The 18,568-nt window shown below is 32.7% G+C and overlaps 1 pseudogene; it reads right to left on the bottom strand.

The window, feature by feature from the left end:
• Positions 1 to 1,608: 1,608 nt before the first annotated feature.
• On the bottom strand, positions 1,609 to 1,701 carry LOC111720684 (annotated as a pseudogene).
• Between the last annotated feature and the right edge of the window lie 16,867 nt (positions 1,702 to 18,568).

The following is an 18,568-nucleotide window of genomic DNA, read 5'->3' as shown; positions in this document are numbered from 1 at the left end:
ATATGTAAAGCTGTTAAGGAGCAGAGAGAGTCAAAAGAATGAACTGAGACATAGGTAAAGTAATAGAATATGTTAGAATCAAGAAGCAAGGTGGTATAGTAGATGTGAATTGATCTTGCAGTACAAAGTATGCAGAGATTCAAGTTCAGTTTCTGACACAGTGGCTGTGGGCAAGCCATTTGACTTCTTAATGTTCCCAAGCAACTATGTTGCAGAGAAGGTGGTGATCTGCACTGAGAGAGGGTCATTTCCTTACTAGGAGTTTTCTATTTCAATAAAATCGCAGGGCTCTTAAAAAGGCACCCCACTACAGATCTGTTCTTATCCTTTGTGATGACATAAAAGTAATTTAAGTTCTTGAAGATTATTTTAGGGGAATCAAAGTTTTGGTATTTCCCAAGACTGAAAAGTCTTAGTTGGAATGACTAATAATGAGAGTGGGGCAACTGGGGTTTTCCTTAAAGTATTGAAATTTATAGGGTGCTGACAATGCTTATGTTCCTTCAGCAAGCAGAAAAAAGTTGATCTTATACAAAGTTAGAAATAATATTTGATTAAAACAAGAAAGCATAAGATGGTCTAATTTTCTTTCTATGATTGAAGTCTCTATGTTTCTCTGTGTTTCTCTGAATTCTTCAGAGAGCCCAGTGTGCTGAATTTGATATTGTTTCCCTGAACTGTTGCTCCTTTATATTCACTTGAATTTTTTTCTAAAAAATTAAATTGGGAGGATCTTTTTGCTACATGTTTTATGAAATTGGCCCATGTGCTGGAATTCCTAGTTAAGGCTTGAGAGAGTATCAGGAATGATAGTATCAGGAATTACAACTGTGATATTGAAATGCTTGGACAAATACAGTATAATAAATTTAAGCTACTCCTTTTTTTTGAGCCATTGACAAAAGGGCATTGCTGATAGAAATTGGGGAAGGAAAGTGTTCAGCAATCTCTTGGAGATAGTATTTTTCATGGAATAGTCATATTAAGAAGTATAAAGGAAGTTTTAGTCACCATCCTGGTATCTCCTTTCTTCATGTGATTAAACTATGATTTTGAACAAGTCATTACCTTTCAGAAGCCTTTTTCTTCATGTAAATTATGGAGTGAATGGAAAGGGAGATTAGATGATATGTACTATTCCCTTAAACTATAAAATTATAAGAGTCTTTGTAGCTTCGGGGTTGGGGCCAAAGTAGCATCAGATCACTAGATCTGACACAGAGCTACCTAGGCTAGAGTTAACTTACTGTGATGAATCTTCAAAGTGAAATACAGGACAATCTGGACATTTGGAAGGCCAATGAACTGGTAATCAGAAGATTTGGATTCTATTCTTTACTCCATTATTAAATTTGTGTACATAAAGTGAATTACCTACTATATTCATATTTCAGAAGAAGATAATATGATGATGGCTTCCCAATTTACTTGTGGGATAATTTAAAGACTCAAAGCAGATACAAATATGAAAATGCTTTGAAAATATGTCTAAACAAATACAAAATATCATGATGGTTACTATTATTCTAAATCTATTGATGTGGGAACATATCTCAAAATATATTGAATCAATGTTTTATTTAATTTTTAAAAATATTATTATTATTTTAAAATATGGAACTCTTCATGAATCTGTGTTTCATCCTTGCATAGGTGCCATGCTAATTGTCTGTGTATCATCCAATTTTAGTATATGTGCACATTGTTTTATTTAATAAGGTGGTCATCCTTATAATAACTGATGTAAAGTGAAGTAAATAGAATTAGAAAAATAATATACAAGATGATTATGATTATGTAGATGGAAATAATTCAGATTAAGATACTGAATGCTGCTGATGGTGATTATTAAGCTTGTTTATGAAGAAAAGTTGAAAAAAAAATCAAACCAAAACCTCTGTTCCTTCTTGTCAGAGACAAGGAATTATGGATATAGAATAAATTATCAAACTGAATTAATTTTGGAGAATTTTGTTGATCTGCTTGTTAAAATTTCCTTTTAATTTTTGTTATGATAGATGCTTCTCTTCAGAGGGAAGAAGAGATATATTTAGAAATTATGTTGATGCCAAAACAAAAACATTTTTAAAGACATGAATTGTCATCTAAATAGGCTCTCGCTTCAATCTAACCCTGAAATAAAAAAGTACTCAATTGGTTAAAATTAAATTATCATCAGTGGAAAATGAAAAAAAAAAATCCTCAGATTTTTCTTTTGCTTCTTAGGCTGCTGAGATTTATCTTAAAGTATTCTCAACAAACATGATTAAATATATGTACAAAGCACTGTATTACTAGGGGAAAGAAAAAAAATTCGATTAAAATTTAATTAAATGCCTGTTGCATATAAAAATTGGGTATAAAAGTAAAGACAAAACACAGAAATAGATTGTCTTTAGATCAGGAGTCAGAAGATGTGGCTCTGCTGCTGACTCACTGTGTGATTATTTAAGTCATTTCAATTATCTAAATCTTAGATTCTTCATCTGTAAAATAGAGGACTTGTAATAGAAAACTTCTAAGGTGCGTTCCAGTTCCAAGTAGATAAGTCTACAGTATTACAGGTATAGCAAAGTTGCTGTTAATGGGATCAATTATCATCTCTATGCAAGTAATTCCTAGAAATTTATTTGGATGCCTGGTTTCTAGTTTTCCTAATTTAGAATTTTTCCTAAATAAATTCACACCATTAACTTCCTAGTAATAATAATTTCAAATTGATCTCCCAAAGGCATCTTAAACTCAAAATGTTTTAAATATTTCATTTTCTTTCCTTTCTCACTCCCAACCTGCATCCAAGTTCCCTATTTCTGTTGAGGATAAGATTACCTTTCTAATGAATATAGGTTTGAAATCTCAAAGTTATTCACTATTTCTCATTCTCCTTCACCCTCTATATTTAACCAATTGCCTAATTTTGTCAATTCCACCTCTTTAAAGTCTTTGACATGTTATCCTTCCCTTTCTATAACCACTGTTTTAATTTAGATTTTGAGATATTCTGACAGTTCCTTGTCTATATAATTGGAACTACTTCCTACCTAGTCTCCCTGATCCAAGTCAATCCATCTTCCACAGTCACCAAAGTAATGAACTAGGTCTGTTTTTTTTTTTTTTCATTCCCTTTTTCAATATATTTGAGTGATTCTCTGTTACCAATTTCTAAGTTGCCAATATCACCAAGCTGAGTAGTCAGCATGGGATAGGTTGAAGAGCATCCTGAAGTCAAAACTTAATTTGAAGAAAACCTTTAGAGAAATTGATACCTAAACAATAGGTATCTTAACATAAATACTTTTGACAACATAGAATAGATCACAATGGATCTAAGAAATATCTAATTCTTCTCTCCCTGACCCAGTTGTTAGCAAAATACAAGTGCTAAAAATGATTTCTCTGTGGACAAAAACAGAAGAAGAAAATAACTATTCTCAGAGAATAGATAAATAAATGTTAAATTCAAAGAAAATTTTAAATTCAAAACAAAGCATAAAAACATTCAAAGAAGATATTATTGGAACAAATTAATCTTATTGCACCAAGCAAATATAAAGGCTGAAAACAAACATGTCATTGAACTTGTCAAAAATGGCTGAAAGTGGTTTATTACTAGGTAGTGCCTATGAAAAATTTTGAGACCTAAAAGTAGAATCAGTGGTGATAAACTGGCACATGAACTTAACCAACAATATACCTACAGAAAAACATTGCACAAAAGTATATAGACAAGTATTATATATCTGTATCAAGAAATGCAGGACATTGTAATAGTGATACTGGATCAGTCATAACCATGAGAAATTACAGAAAACTTAGCCTTTTGGAACCTAGAATTAATCATAAATGCAAATTATGCAACAAAATAGTGGAAAATATTCAATATACTGATATAATTGGTAAAAGGTTTACATCGACTGGATACTTAGAAATGCTGCAATAAATATATTCCAGAAACTTGTTATCCTTTATAAACTAACAGATGGCAAATTTCTATATCATATCTGAAATATCTTTGAGAATTTGGTCAACAAACTTTTCTGAAACTAGAGTATAATTATAGCTAGGGCCATTGCTTACTCCCATACTCTGGGGAAAACATTAAAAAATAAAAAAGTTATAAAAATGTTTTAATAGCACTCATCATCAGAAATACTCATAATCTCCAAGCCACGTGGAATGAAAAGTTTTCAAAATAGAGACCCAGCAGAAAAAAAAAAAATCTATGATAACTTAATCTAAAGATGCCATCAGTGCACCTACACCAAATGAGCTTACAGATAGCTCTTATTCATTTCCTAAAACTAATCATATCATTCACTTACACAATAGTTTATAAAACATTAAGTATAAAAGCATGACAGAAAGATGCCATCTTGTTCTCAGAAAATTTGAACTCTACCAAAAAATTGAAAATAATATAGTCACAATAACAATAGAAGTAAATATTAAGGTAATGAAATTAGAGTTTGAGATGGTAGGATTTACTCTCTTTGTGATTTATATTTTGCCATTATTAGATCTTGGTGAAAATAAATGCATTGCATTTTCAATTTTTAGATTGTAGCAATATCAATCCTGTTTGCGTTTCTCAAATTCAATTTCTTTATTTCTCTTAGAGATAGAAGCAAGTAGTAAAGATAAAAATAATTTAGACATAGAAAAAGAGAAAAAGACTGGATTTATGAAATTAACATAATTAAAAATGAAAAAAAATAATATTAGAAAAATCCTATATGTACCTCTGCTCATAAAATATCACATTAGGTCTATAGGGAGCTTTCAAAAATTGATTAAGTGTATGAAGCTGGATTTGAACTTAGATCTTCCTGACTCCAGGTCTAATATTTTATCCTCTTTGGCACTTTGATGTGTCAAAAAAGTGTTGCATGATTTGGATTAGGAAATACCAAAAAAGTTTGGCCCAGGGAACAGATGACTGCATTTGACTTTGTAGACCTGGTTCAGCAACTTACGTTTGTTTGTCTTTAGACAAGTTATGTCACTTCTCTGGTTCTCAGTCTCCTATCTAGGAAATGAAGATATATTTCTAGAGGATCTCCAAAGTTATCACATCTATAATCCATAAATTAGAGGGGGTTTTCCAGCCAGATAGATAATTTTTTCAACTAGATTCACTGGTAATGACAATGTATAGACTATATATTGAAATAGTTGTTTTCCCTTCCCAGAGAATTTTTTTTTTCTGGCTGGTACATCTTAGTCCTATCATCTAGTTAAAGAATTGAAAAGAGCAGAGTCCTTTCCAGAGATGGTTTTTTCATTCAAAAATTCATAAAAGTATAATCTATGAAACTCAGGATAGGTTATAGAACAATACAGGATATCCCAAAAGCAGAGTAAAGGTAGGAACCAGCTGAACTCTCCCAATATTTCTCTACAAACAAATTTAAAATTGTACCTCAATTCTGGAGTATCAGAGCCAATAAAATATGAGGGTGAGAAATTTTTCAAGCTCAGGAAAACTTAGTACATCAGCATTAGAATTTTTCAATATCTGATTGGGGTCTGTGGGAAAAAGAAATCTGAGACAGACTGGTGAGGGCCAACCTGGAGTGCATACAGTATTACTGCCAGCAGATTTTGGAGATGCCTGTGGCATCTGTAAAGATCCCAGTCCAGAGACTGTATGGGAGTGGAGTTGTCAGACAACTGGTCAAAGAGAGAGTGTAGAAGACCCTTTGCTAGTAGTAGGCACAGCTGACACTTAATGGGAACTTAACAGACTATATACTGTTTTGAGTTGAAGTTTCAGGGTAGAAAGGAGCACTTAAGGTTGGTCATAAAGAAACAGAGTTACAGTTCCAAGGCAGAAAGAAGCATTGGGACTTGTAACTGCAGAGAAGCAGGATCCTTCTTGATTAGAAATCTGAATGCAGAACAGAAGAGCAATGAGACATCTCTCTCCAGATTGCACCATCTTAGAAATACTAAAATCTTACAGAATCCCATAACCAGAGCCAGCTTTTAAAGCTGCACCATGAAAAACTTGAAACTTGGGACAATGCTTACCCACTCCCAAGTGAGAAAAATGTAATTTTAAAATAAAATTCAAAGTCAATAAGTACATTGGGAAATTGGAAAAAAAAAAAAAAAAAAAAAAACAATTTCCCCCCAAATGACTATACAAAGCTATATAGTGACAGGGAAGATTAAGATACAAACATAGACGAGAATAATAACATGAAAATAGCTGCAACCAAAATCTCAAAAAATGCTAATTGAACATAAGTCCAGTAATTCTTGCTGGAAGAATTAAAGAAAGAGGTAAGAATAGCACCAGAAAAAAATGGGAAAAATATAAGAGTGATAAAAAAAAATTATAAAATGAGAATTTAAAGTTTGGTAGAATTGGCATAAACTACTGAAGAAAATAACATTTTAAAAACCAGAAATGGCTTAATGGCTGAAAATTGACTAAAGAAATCCTTAAAAAGCAGTAATGGTCAAGTGGAAAAAGAGGTACAAAAGTTCACTGAATAAAATAATACCTTAAAAAAGTATCTCAATAAAAAAAAAAAAAAACTGACCTAGAAACTGTATAAAGAAGCGATAAGTTTAAAAAATTGTTCATCTGCCTGAAAACTACTAATTTTTTTTTTTAAAAAGAGAATAGACATCATATTTCTAGAAAATATACTGGAAAATTGTCACAATATCATGTTTCTAGAGGACAAAATATAAAAATAATTCATTGATCATCTCCTGAAGAGATTCCAAAATGAAAATTCCCAGGAATATGATAGCAAAATCCCAGAGATTTCACAAGGAGAAAATATTACAAGAAGCAAGAAAGAAACCATTGAAATATTGTGGGTTAGTTAGTATCACAAAAGATTTAGTAGCTTCCATGTTAAAAAGGGCAGTTAAAATGAGTCTACAAAAACAGAAGTCATGGATGTGATTTGATTATGTTGGGATAATGTCAAAAATAAATGAAAAAGTAAGAAAGAGGATTTCACTGAGAGGAAGGGGAAAAAATAGAATGGGGGAAATTATCTCATAAAAATGTGTCCAGGAAGAGTTTTTATTATGGAAGGGTAAATGAGGATTGGTAAAAAGCAATGCTTGAATCTCACTCTTATTTGAACTGGTTCAAAGAAAAGAGACTATATGTACACAGTCTGTTGGGTATAGAAATTTCTTACCCAATAGAAAAATAGGAAGTAAAGAAGACAAGAGAAAGAAATATGTGTGATAAAAGAACAGTGAATTTAAAGAAGCCATAGTCAAAAGCAAAATAGACTTTTAAGGAAGGACAGGATAAAAAAGATAGAAAGGTAAGTTGAAGAAAATAGAATAAATGGAAATACATTGTAATCATAACTGTAAATATAAATGGGATGAATTCACTTATAAAATGAAAATGGCTAGCAAAATGTTTTTAAGAAAAGCATTTGAAACAGAGAGCACACATAGAGATAAACTAAGGAGAATGAATAGAATCTATTATGCTTCAGTTAAAGAGTCAAAAGTAGTAACATAATCTCAGATAAAGCAAAAGCAAAAATAGACCTAATTAAAAGATGTTATAGGTGATGAAGTTTTATTAATTTTTTGCAGCAAATTTCTCTGATAAAGATGTTTTATTTTTCCTCAAATGTACAGGTAACTGAGCCACATTCCCCAATTGATCAATTATTAAGGGATGTTAACAGGCAATTCTCAGAAGAAATGAAAGCTACCTATTATCATGTGAAATAAAGCTCCAAATTATTATAAATTAGAGAAATGCAAATTAAAACAATTCTCAGATATCATCTCATACTTATCAGAAATGAAAAAGGCTGGAAGGGATAAAGGAAAATGGGGACACTAAAGAGCTTTGGTAGAATTGTGAAATGGTCTAATCATTCTGGAAGACAATTTAAAACCATGCCCAAAGGGTGATAAAATTATATATATATTCCTTGATTCAGAAATACTACTATTGTGTTATACCCTAAAGAGATAAAAGAAAAAGAAAAAAAGTGACTTATGTGTGCAAAAATATTTATAGCAACTCTTTTTGTGATATCAAAGAATTGGAGATTGAGGGGATGCTCATCAATTGGAGAATAGTTAAACAAGTTCTGGTACATAATTGTGAAGGATTAAAATTGTCCCATAAGAAATGATTTAAGTGGGAGAATGGTTTAGAAAAACATGGCAAGACCCATATGAAGTGATGCAAAGTAAAGAGAGTAGATCAAGACATTACTGTATGTACTAAGAATATTGTAATAATGATCTACAAAGATGTCGCTATTCTGATCAGTATAATGATCCAAGGCAATTCCAAATGTGTCTCAATCAGATCAGAACCAGTCTTGAACCTGTGAGTGACCAGAGGTAAACAAAGCAGGCTAGATACAGGAGATTCAGGAATCAAACAGAAGTTTAAATTCAAAGTGAGGGAAATGGTTTGCATGCAAGGATACATGTGCCAGAACTCTCATCATAGTGGGAAGGACCCAAGGTAGTGGGGGGAGAACTCAATATTTATATCTTTGGTTATACAGTGAACTGTAGCCTTGACAATGAGAGGTAACAGTAACGATGTGACAAGTTTGGTTCACAGCAGGGCTTCATGACCAGAAATTGTTTGGAGATTTTAATATGTGTGAGATCATCCAGAACATGAGTGCGAGATATTGTTGTTGTACCAAGCTCAAGACATAGCCTGCTTGCTGGACCTTCACTTTGGAAAACAAGTTATCTTCTAATATGTTGATAGGTCTCATAATGAAAAATACTATTTATCTCGATGATCTCTGAGTGTGAAATGAGGTATAAGTTTCTCACATGCCCCCACTTTGGCTAATATAGAAGAATATTTTGCATGATTTCACACATATAATTGAGATCATTTTTTTTTTTTTTCATCTTAATGGACAAGGGAGGATTGAAAGGGAAGAAGAGTACTGGAATTCAAAATTTTAAACAATAAAAATAAATAATGATTTTTTTTTAATAAAAGACTCGTAGAGGTCATCTGTAAAACAGCAAAAGCAGATTGAAAGTCAGGGTTAGATATCCTTTTGACCCTGAGGCAGTCTAACTTTATTCAACTGACAGAGATTCAGCAAGTGTCTCTGAGAAATCAAGGAAAGCATTGAAAGTATTTTCTCTTCACCATTACCCACTCTTTTTTTGAAAGGTAAGGAACTTAAGTCTAGAGTTGTGACTTTTCCCAGCACATATAACTATTAAGTAAGAGTTAGGATTTGAATCCAAATTTTCACACCTACTTTTCTTTGCACTATGTCATGTTAGCTCTCTTAAACATTAAAGCATAGTTTGATCAATAATGTCAAAAAAACAAAAAGAGGAAAAGATAAATAAATTATTCCTTAACATAAACAACTGATTTTACTATCAGAAAGAAGAGTACCAAAGGATCTAGAAAACAGCAAAATTGAACAGTTTTTCTGTTCTAGAGGTTGAATATTATGTATATCAGAAGATCATAGCCTACCATGTTCGGACAGCTGATTAATCCTTTGAACAGTTCTGCTTCTGTGTCTAAAACCAAGGCCGGAGCTCAGCCCTGCCACTGTTGCCAAGCCACTAAAAAGGAAAACCAGACTGGGCCCTAAGCTTTCAGCACAGTGTTCCCATCCATACTGTTTACTTCTCTAAATCTTTTAACAATTAAAATACTCTCAATTAGTACACAAGCAGCTTTAGGATTTGCTATATTCTTTCAACTTCCAGTGTAACATTATTTATTTTAGCTTCAATTTCCTTTTGATGTGGTGCATGTACAGAATTCACCACAGAGCCTGTTAGAGTGTTTCCCAGTGTTCTTCTTCTTCTCTAGTTCAAGCCATTTAAAGTCACATGTTTTGCATTTGCCTTGGCTTCAGATAGGTTTTCAGCAGATAGACAGTAGAACAAACAAAAATAAACTGATTTCAGTCACAGAGCAGATGCAATGAGAGGCAAAAGTTCAATTTACACTTTTTATGTTTCTCCTCCCTTTTTTCCTAGTCCCATATATTCACTCTTTTCATTTAAGATGAGAAAAATTGCAGTGCCACTATATCAGTTTCAGCATTCTCTCTTTCTTTCTTTTTTTTTTTTTTCAGATTTCATTAGTAGTGCTGTTCCATCCCTTTAATGACAATGAAAATAAAGGGAAGAAAAAATGAATCAATATAGAAAGTGTGCAGTATGCTCAGTGCACAGATATGTTGGTAAATGTAAATGTTGGTAAATGGTAAATGAGAGCACAGGCTCTCAGTGAAAAAATATGTTCTCACAATACATGTTTAATCTGCCTCCTTATTCACACTTTCTCCATCACTTTCTTAAGCCTAGACCATCCACAAAATAATAAATTAAACCCTGATTTATAGTATTTTCCGATTTTAAGGTATTGATGTTCCCACTGAAAACTTGATAATTAGTTCTCTCAAACAAATTCCAGATAATTCCAAGGATTCCCCTTGCTTATCTTAAATACTCCTAATTAATCTTAAAAAAGCAACAAAAACATATAAACATTTGTCTAGAGCCAGATGAAGCTACTTTTAGCTATCAAAACCTGAAAGAAAATTACTTAAAGTAGCAGAGTTTTTAAAATAGTATTTTAGATCTGAAATGAGTGAAGATTATAATTGTAGCACAAAACTTCTTTTCTTCTTAGGAATTCAGCCTTAGCAATTGATTCCATACCTAGAATTTAATATACTCACTTGCAATGTTTTCACTGATATTAAAAGAAAGAAATAATAATTGTTAAAATTTAATAAAACTTTGTTTAATAATGTCCACTTAACATACATCATCTCATGTGATGTTCAGACATTCCAGTAGTATTGATGAGGTGAAGTCTAGTTTTAGGGCTCCCGGTATGGGAACCAAAAATATAACGAGGTTTAGGTTTTGGGGTTCTCTTTTGTAGGGAACCAAATGATAAGGTCTAGATTTAGGGAACCAAAATGAAATAAGGGTTTCTGGTGATCAGGGAGTTAAATGATAAGGTCTAGTGGCAGGTTTGGGTTCAGGGAACCAAATGGAGAGGTTTGGCTCCCCTGCACCTCCTTGGGATTTGGTGCAAGGGTAGGGCATTTTGTGGAATCCCCTTCTGGCAGCACAGGGATTCTCTATAAAGGAATTTACAAACCTAAATACCTAGATTGATAAAAGAGGTTTATTATAGGGATTGGGAAGTAAGGTTAGAAATTCCAATAGAGAGGCATAAAGTCTCATTAGGAAAATAGGTAAGGATAGAGAGGTTAGCACTGGAAAAGAATATTATTCCAGTGGGCAGAGGCCTCCTTGGCATAGCATGACATGTTTAAAACCTCTGCAAAGAGAGAATTTTATATTGGCTTCTTTATAATAGGAGCTTTGGCTACAAGCTGAAAGGGGCTAGAGGGTGGAGTTCCAAGTTGCTCTATCTACAAACTGGGTTTGGGCTTGAGCTGGAATTTGAGTAGAATTGAATGAGTTTCTTTAATTGAATAGGGTTGGAATTCTTTTAGCTCAGGACTAAACCAACCCCACCTAGATAACAGAATGAAACTGTTTATCTTGTTTCCTTCGGGTGGGGTCCCTCACTGAGGCAGAGTTGAAGATTTTCTTCTTCAAAAAGTTTTAGAGTTTTGGGGTCCCTTCTTCACTATGAATGTTATTATTATTATCATATTTCAAAGGTGAGGAAAAAAGTCTAAAAGAGGCAGTATGACTTGACTACTGGGGGGAGGGGAGGGCTTGAATGTGTATTTTCCCAAGTCCAAATTTAGTATTCTCACCTCTGCATCATGCTATCTTTCACCAAATAAATTGAATGCTCTTCTATGAATTAGGAAGAAAGGGAGATACTAGAACATTATTGTCAGAAATATGGTGTGCAGAAGTATGTTGCCCATAGAATTCACATTGAAAATACTCTTAAGTTGAGACTCAAGAAGAATTAATTTTTGTGATGGGATAATATCTCTCTAGGAATTATATGCCAGATACTATGTTAGCATTCAAGCCATTGTCCTAAATCTTTCCTCTCATTCTTAGCCTCCTTGTAAAATCTGCCTAAATTCACTGCCTCTACTTTTTCTGCTCTCACTCCAAAACCATTACTTTTAAACTCACCACTTGGCTGAAACTGCTTTCTCCAAAATTAACAATGTCTTAAATGATAAATGTCATAATCTTCTTCTTAGTCCTCATGCTTCTCCACCAATATGCTATATTTTACACCATTGGCTACTTTGTCCCCCTGAATAATCTCTCCTCTTTATCAACAATGAAACTAATAGGCATGAAATTAAGACAGCTCTGAGATACCACTACACAACTGTCAGACTGGCTAGAATGACAGGGAAAGATAATGCGGAATGTTGGAGGGGATGTGAGAAAACAGGGACACTAATACATTGTTGGTGGAATTGTGAATACATCCAACCATTCTGGAGAGCAATTTGGAACTATGCTCAAAAAGTTATCAAACTGTGCATATCCTTTGATCCAGCAGTGTTACTACTGGGCTTATGTCCCAAAGAGATCTTAAAAAAGGGAAAGGGACCTGTATGTGCAAGAATGTTTGTGGTAGCCCTCTTTGTAGTGGCCAGAAACTGGAAACTGAGTAAATGCCCATCAATTGGAGAATGGCTAAATAAATTGTGATATATGAATATTATGCAATATTATTGTTCAGTAAGAAATGACCAACAGGATGATTTCAGAAAAGCCTGGAGAGACTTACACAAACTGATGCTGAGTGAAATGAGCAGGACCAGGAGATCATTATACACTTCAACAACAATATTATATGATGGACGTGGCCATCTTCAGCAATGAGATGAACCAAATCAGTTCTAATGGAGCAGTAATGAACTGAAGCAGCTACACCCAGTGAAAGAACTCTGGGAAACGACTAGGAACCATTACATTGAATTCCCAATCACTATATTTTTGCCTGCCTGCATTTTTTGATTTCCTTCACAGGCTAATTGTACGACATTTCAGAGTTTGATTCTTTTTGTACAGCAAAATAACAGTTTGGACATGTATACTTATTTTGTATTTAATTTATACTTTAATATATTTAACATGTATTGGTCATCCTGCCATCTAGGGGAGAGGGTGGGAGGAAGGAGGGGAAAAATTGGCACAAAAGGTTGGCAATTGTCAATGCTGTAAAATTATCCATGCATATAACTTGTAAATAAAAAGCTATTAAAATTTTTAAAAATAAAAAATAAAAAAAAGAATAACATGAAAGTTAAAAAAAAGAGAGGAAACTAATAGGCATGGTAGTGAAATTTTAGATAATTAGATTATCTTGAGTGAAGCATTATTGTCTATGGAGTACAAACTAAGAAGAAATTTAGGTGTGGGAAGAATAGAAGGGGGTAGGATTGTTGTGAGTTGGATTGGAATAATGATTTCAGTTTTAGAAATGTTGAGGTTAAAATATCTCAAGGATATCCAGTTTGAAATGTCTGACACTACTAAGGAATTAGTGCATCAAGATTTAAGAAGAATCTTGGACTTGATACAAAACAAATAATAATATTTTAGATAATCCATCTCTCCTATTCCTACAATTGCCATCATTGTACAGTAATGCAGATGCATGGGTATACATTACTGTTCAGCAACAGCACCTTTCCTTTTTGTTCTATACAAACATTGAATGTTTGGGATCATTTGCTTCTATATGTTGGGTACCTAATCTATTCCAGTAATGAACAAATTCTATTTTTAACAAATAACAAACACAATGTAATCCAGCTTCTTTACTAACATTTTATTTAATGCTTTTGAATCAATTTCATGAGAGATAGCAGGCCGTTGCTTTCTTTGTTTTAATTCTCCCTGTTTTTTTTTTTAATCAAGGTTGTATTTGTATCACAGAAGGATTATTAAAGAATTGCTTCTTTTCCTTTTAATTTTTTTAAATAAATTATGTAATATTGGAATTAATGATTCTTTGAATGTTTGATTGATTCTGTAATTTTTTTTTAGACTAACTTGGGCATTCATTCTTAGATTGTTCAATTATTTTTTCTGGTAAAGAGATATTTAAATTCTGTGTTTTTATTTCATTAATCTAGGTATTTTATATTTTTGTAATTATTTATCCATTTCATGTAATTATTTTAAACATATTGTTGAAAAAATAATTTATAATAACATTCTTTATATGTTGATTTCTTTAAAATTCCTTTTTTCATTCCTTCATATCAACAATTATAATTGGCTTTGCTTTTACTAGTCAAATATAATTTTTGTTTTCTCTTTATTAGTTTCTTAGTAACTATATTGAGTCAATAGTTTTCACTGAAACTATATATCTTTTAATCATTATATTAAAATATTTAAATGAATCTGTAATACTTTCTCTTTGGTAATTCCTTATTTATATATAAATCATAGCCCATCTATGCCTATTCATTCTATATTACTCTTATTTAAGGCCTTCATAACTTTGCCATAATGTGATCTTACTTAAGTTCTCATTATACCACGATTGGAAATAGAAAATTTCTGTCATCCTGGCTTATCTTCTTTTTTATTTATAAATTAATAGTGTTTTTACTTTAATTCTCCTTTGCAGTTCCTTGTTTGTAATGTATAATAGTCTGTTCACATTTATTATGTGCTTCAAATGTGTGGACCATTATTTCAATTCTTTATAGGGTCAAAAATAGAACATTAGAGCTGAAAGAGACCTAAGAGAACACCATCAGTATCATTACATGTTAATCTACCTATGTTGAATAAAAAAAAAATCTTGGATTTTAGACAAGCAATCAATAAACATTAATTGTTTAGTATATGTCTGATAATGAAGAGTATTCAGGAAACCAAAAAGGAGGCAAAAACATGATTCCTGTACAGAAGGAGCTCATGTTTTAATAGTGGATACAAGATGCAAAAAATACTACATGTATACATATATACACACCTACACACAAACATATACATATTTGTATATAGCATGTAAAAGAAAGGCAATCTGAGAGAGAAGGCACTAGAAGGAATGGAAGAGGGATAACAGAGAAGAAAGACTTACTATAGCAGAATTTGAGCATATTCCTCCAGGAGATTGATCACTTCTTTTCAGGTATTTCCATTAAGCAGCCCTTTCCCATGACTCCCTTTCCCCTTCCTGCACTTGGGGGCATCTTTTACCAGTTGCTTTCTGGTCTTCATCACAATAAGGGGGGTTCAAAGACAAGAATTGTGAAAGCATTCTGGGATATGGGGTTGTGTACTATTTTCCCAGAAGGAATAACAAAATCACTATGTTGTCAGGGAGGAAACTGTGGCCAGTGATGGTGACACAGAGGAACCCAGAGTGAGAGCTCAGTGAGACATAGGCTGGTACAAAATGAAAGAGTTGGGCAAGACTATCTCAAAGATTCTTCCAACCCTAAAATTTAACCAGAATGACTTTAAAATCTACTGCATCTGAAGTTAGAGTTAATGATGAAAGAGAAAGGATAGTGGAACAAGCCAAGATCCCTAAAATTATTAAAACAGTATTACTTTCCTTGAGACCAGTGTCAAACTGAAATTATTTCAGTGGCAAGAAGACTCATATACTCCCTCCCTAATTCATAAACTTCTTTCCCTGATGCTCTTTTAAGGAGAGACAAACCTTTTTGCTAAATTATTACAGGAAAAAAAGTTTTAAAGCATAAATAACAGGAGAAGTTAACACACAGGGTTGAATAAGTTTTATTAAGTAAAATGGGCTTTTTAGAATTATGGACTTTCCTGTTTTGATAGAAAGATTTGCTTAAAAAGCAGAAACGACTGGATATCTGTAAATAGATAGGACTACATTGATGAAATGCCACTAAAGTAGAAAAAGAGTTTAGACATGCCTAAGACAAAAATTTTAACCATCATTTTGCCCATCATTTTGTCTGAGGTCTGCCTTGTTTCTCTTAATTTATTTGTATAATTCTTAAAAAAAAAAAAAAGCCTACAGAATTACTACCTGCTATTTTAAGTTTGATGCTATCTGGTTTCACATCTGTTTAAGCAGCTAGGTATATTCATTAATAGAGCCTTGGATCCAGAGTAAGGAAGACCTTTGAATCCTGACTTAAACATGTTTTAGCTGTGTGACCATGAGCAAATCAAATCACTTAAACTCTTATAACTTCAGTTTCCTCATATGTAAAATGAAGTTAATATTACCTACCTCCTAGGGATCTTCTTGGGTAGCTAGATTATGTAGTGAAGAGAGCACTAGATCTGGAATCAGAAAGACTAGAGTTCAGATCTAATCTATGACACTCACTAACTCTAAATGTGAGTAAATCATTTAACCCTTGCCTGTATAAAACTGAATTAAGGAAATGACAAACTATCTCAGTATCTTTGCCAAGAAAATCCTATGGGCAGTTTGTCTCCATGGTTATTAAGAATAAAATACAACTGAACAACAAAAACTTAGAATTTTTGTGAGGATAAAGTGCAATTATATTTATTAAATGTTTTGCAGAATTAAACATGTTATACATATTATATTTTATTAGTATTCTTGTATAATGTAGAAAAATAGTTCTTTATAAAGTTGAAGTGTTTGATATCTTCATTTGTGGGAAAGTCATGAAAAAGATTTCTGTCTTTCAAGTCTGTGATTTGTCCTTTCAGGAATATTTCTTTTCATTTATATATTTTAGGTATATTCATATATGATATTGATATTTGAAGTATTTAAACATCACAACAGATTTTTTTTGAAATTAGCTTTCTGTATTATTTCAGCATAAAGTCAAGAAAACTGGAATAGCCAGCTAAAAGGCTCCTTGAGATGGATTAGATGACCTCCCAAAATATAGAAACAAAATTCAATTACTTTAAGAACAGAAGCAAGATTCATATTGCTTTGAATCCTTCTGCATTCAAACCTCTGGCTCTATAATATTAGAAAATTCCCTGATGCATTCTTTATGCCAAACCATCTGGATGACAAGAAAAAAAAATCAATCAGTCCTCCAGATGTTTTGTCTACATAGAGTCAAACACTCACATTTCCAAATATTTATAGAACTTCTAAAAATCAATCAATCAATAAATTAACAATCATTTATTAAGTGCTTACTATATTCCAGATTCCAAAGTGCTAGAGATACAAAGACAAAAACTAAATTATATCTGCCTTCAAGAAATTTACACTATAATGGGAAGACTGCTTGTAAATAATTGGATAAATGTAAGAAAATAAAAAAAGTAGAAAGAAAGGAAAGCTTGGTAAAATCTTGGAAGGCAATACTCACTTGATAAAGGAGAGCAATGATGGTCTTCTGCAGAAGGTAACATTTGAGCTGGGTTTTAAAAATTACCAGGGATTACAAATGGCAAAGATGAGGAGTGAGAGACAAAAAATAGCCAGGACAAGGGCATACTAACAGGAGATTTTATGTCATAAAAAGAATAGTAAGCAAGTCAGTATAGCTGTACTTATGAAGAACATAAAGTATAAGAATAGTGGAAAGACAGAAGTATTTGAGTTGTGAAAAAGGTAGAAGCCAATCATAGTATTCTATGTTTGATCCCATTGATAACAGGGGTAACAGGGACCAACTGTAGTTTTCATGAGCAGAGCCTCAGGAATGACAAGGTCACAATTAAGCTTTAGAAAAATCATTTTGGAAGTAATATGAAGGTTCTATTGAAGCAGAAAGATATTTGAAGCAGGGAAGCAACTGGAAGTCTACTGCAATAACCTAGGTAAGAGAAAATGAGAGATTGAATTAGGCTTGTGACTGGGTAAGTGGAGGGAAAGAGACATGGTGGACATAAGTTGTCAAAGTAGAAATGACAAGATCTGGTAGCTAATTAGATTTGTGGAATGAAATGGAGGATTTGAGGCTAACAGTGATATTGAAAGTCTGCGTGACTGGGAGGATAGTAGTACTCTCAAAAGTAATAGAGAAGTTTGGAGGAAGAGAAAGGTTAAGGGAAAGTAAAATGAATTCCTTTTTGGACAGATTGAATTGGAGATCCCTATACATCATCCAGTTTGAAATTATTAATAGGCAGTTGGAGATGCAATAGTGAAATTCAGAAAGGAGACCAAGCCTCAGGAATATGCTGAACTCAGCTTGAACTGGCTTTCAGGGTGATTATTAAATTTTTAATGTTGAATCTTTACTCAGAATACAGCAAATGCTATAGATCAGGCCTTGATTTGTTCTTTTATTAATTATCTAAACTTGAAAAAGTGGTGAGAAAATAATAATATATATTAAACTTAAAACTTATTATGCATACATTCCCCACCTCCACTCCTGAGATGGTTATGCAGCACTGCTACTGTTAGATATAAACATGAAATCATTAGTATAAAGATCATAATTGCACCTACATGAGCTGATGAGATCATCAAGAAAGGGAATATGGAGAAAAAAAAAAAAGGTCCAGGCTGAGTTTTTGAACATATTTAGAATTAAGGGGTGCTGTAAGGATTGAATCAAAAAAGTGCCTGACAAGATGCGGTCTGAGAGTAAAAGGAGAACCAAGAAAAGGTAATATCTTAAAAACTAGGGAGGAGAGAATATCTATTAGGAGAAGATGATCAATGGTGCCAAAGGCAGTA

Source organism: Sarcophilus harrisii, chromosome 4 (genome assembly GCF_902635505.1).
Source record: "Sarcophilus harrisii chromosome 4, mSarHar1.11, whole genome shotgun sequence".
Lineage (NCBI taxonomy): Eukaryota > Metazoa > Chordata > Mammalia > Dasyuromorphia > Dasyuridae > Sarcophilus > Sarcophilus harrisii.
This window is presented reverse-complemented; position numbering and strand designations above follow the sequence as displayed.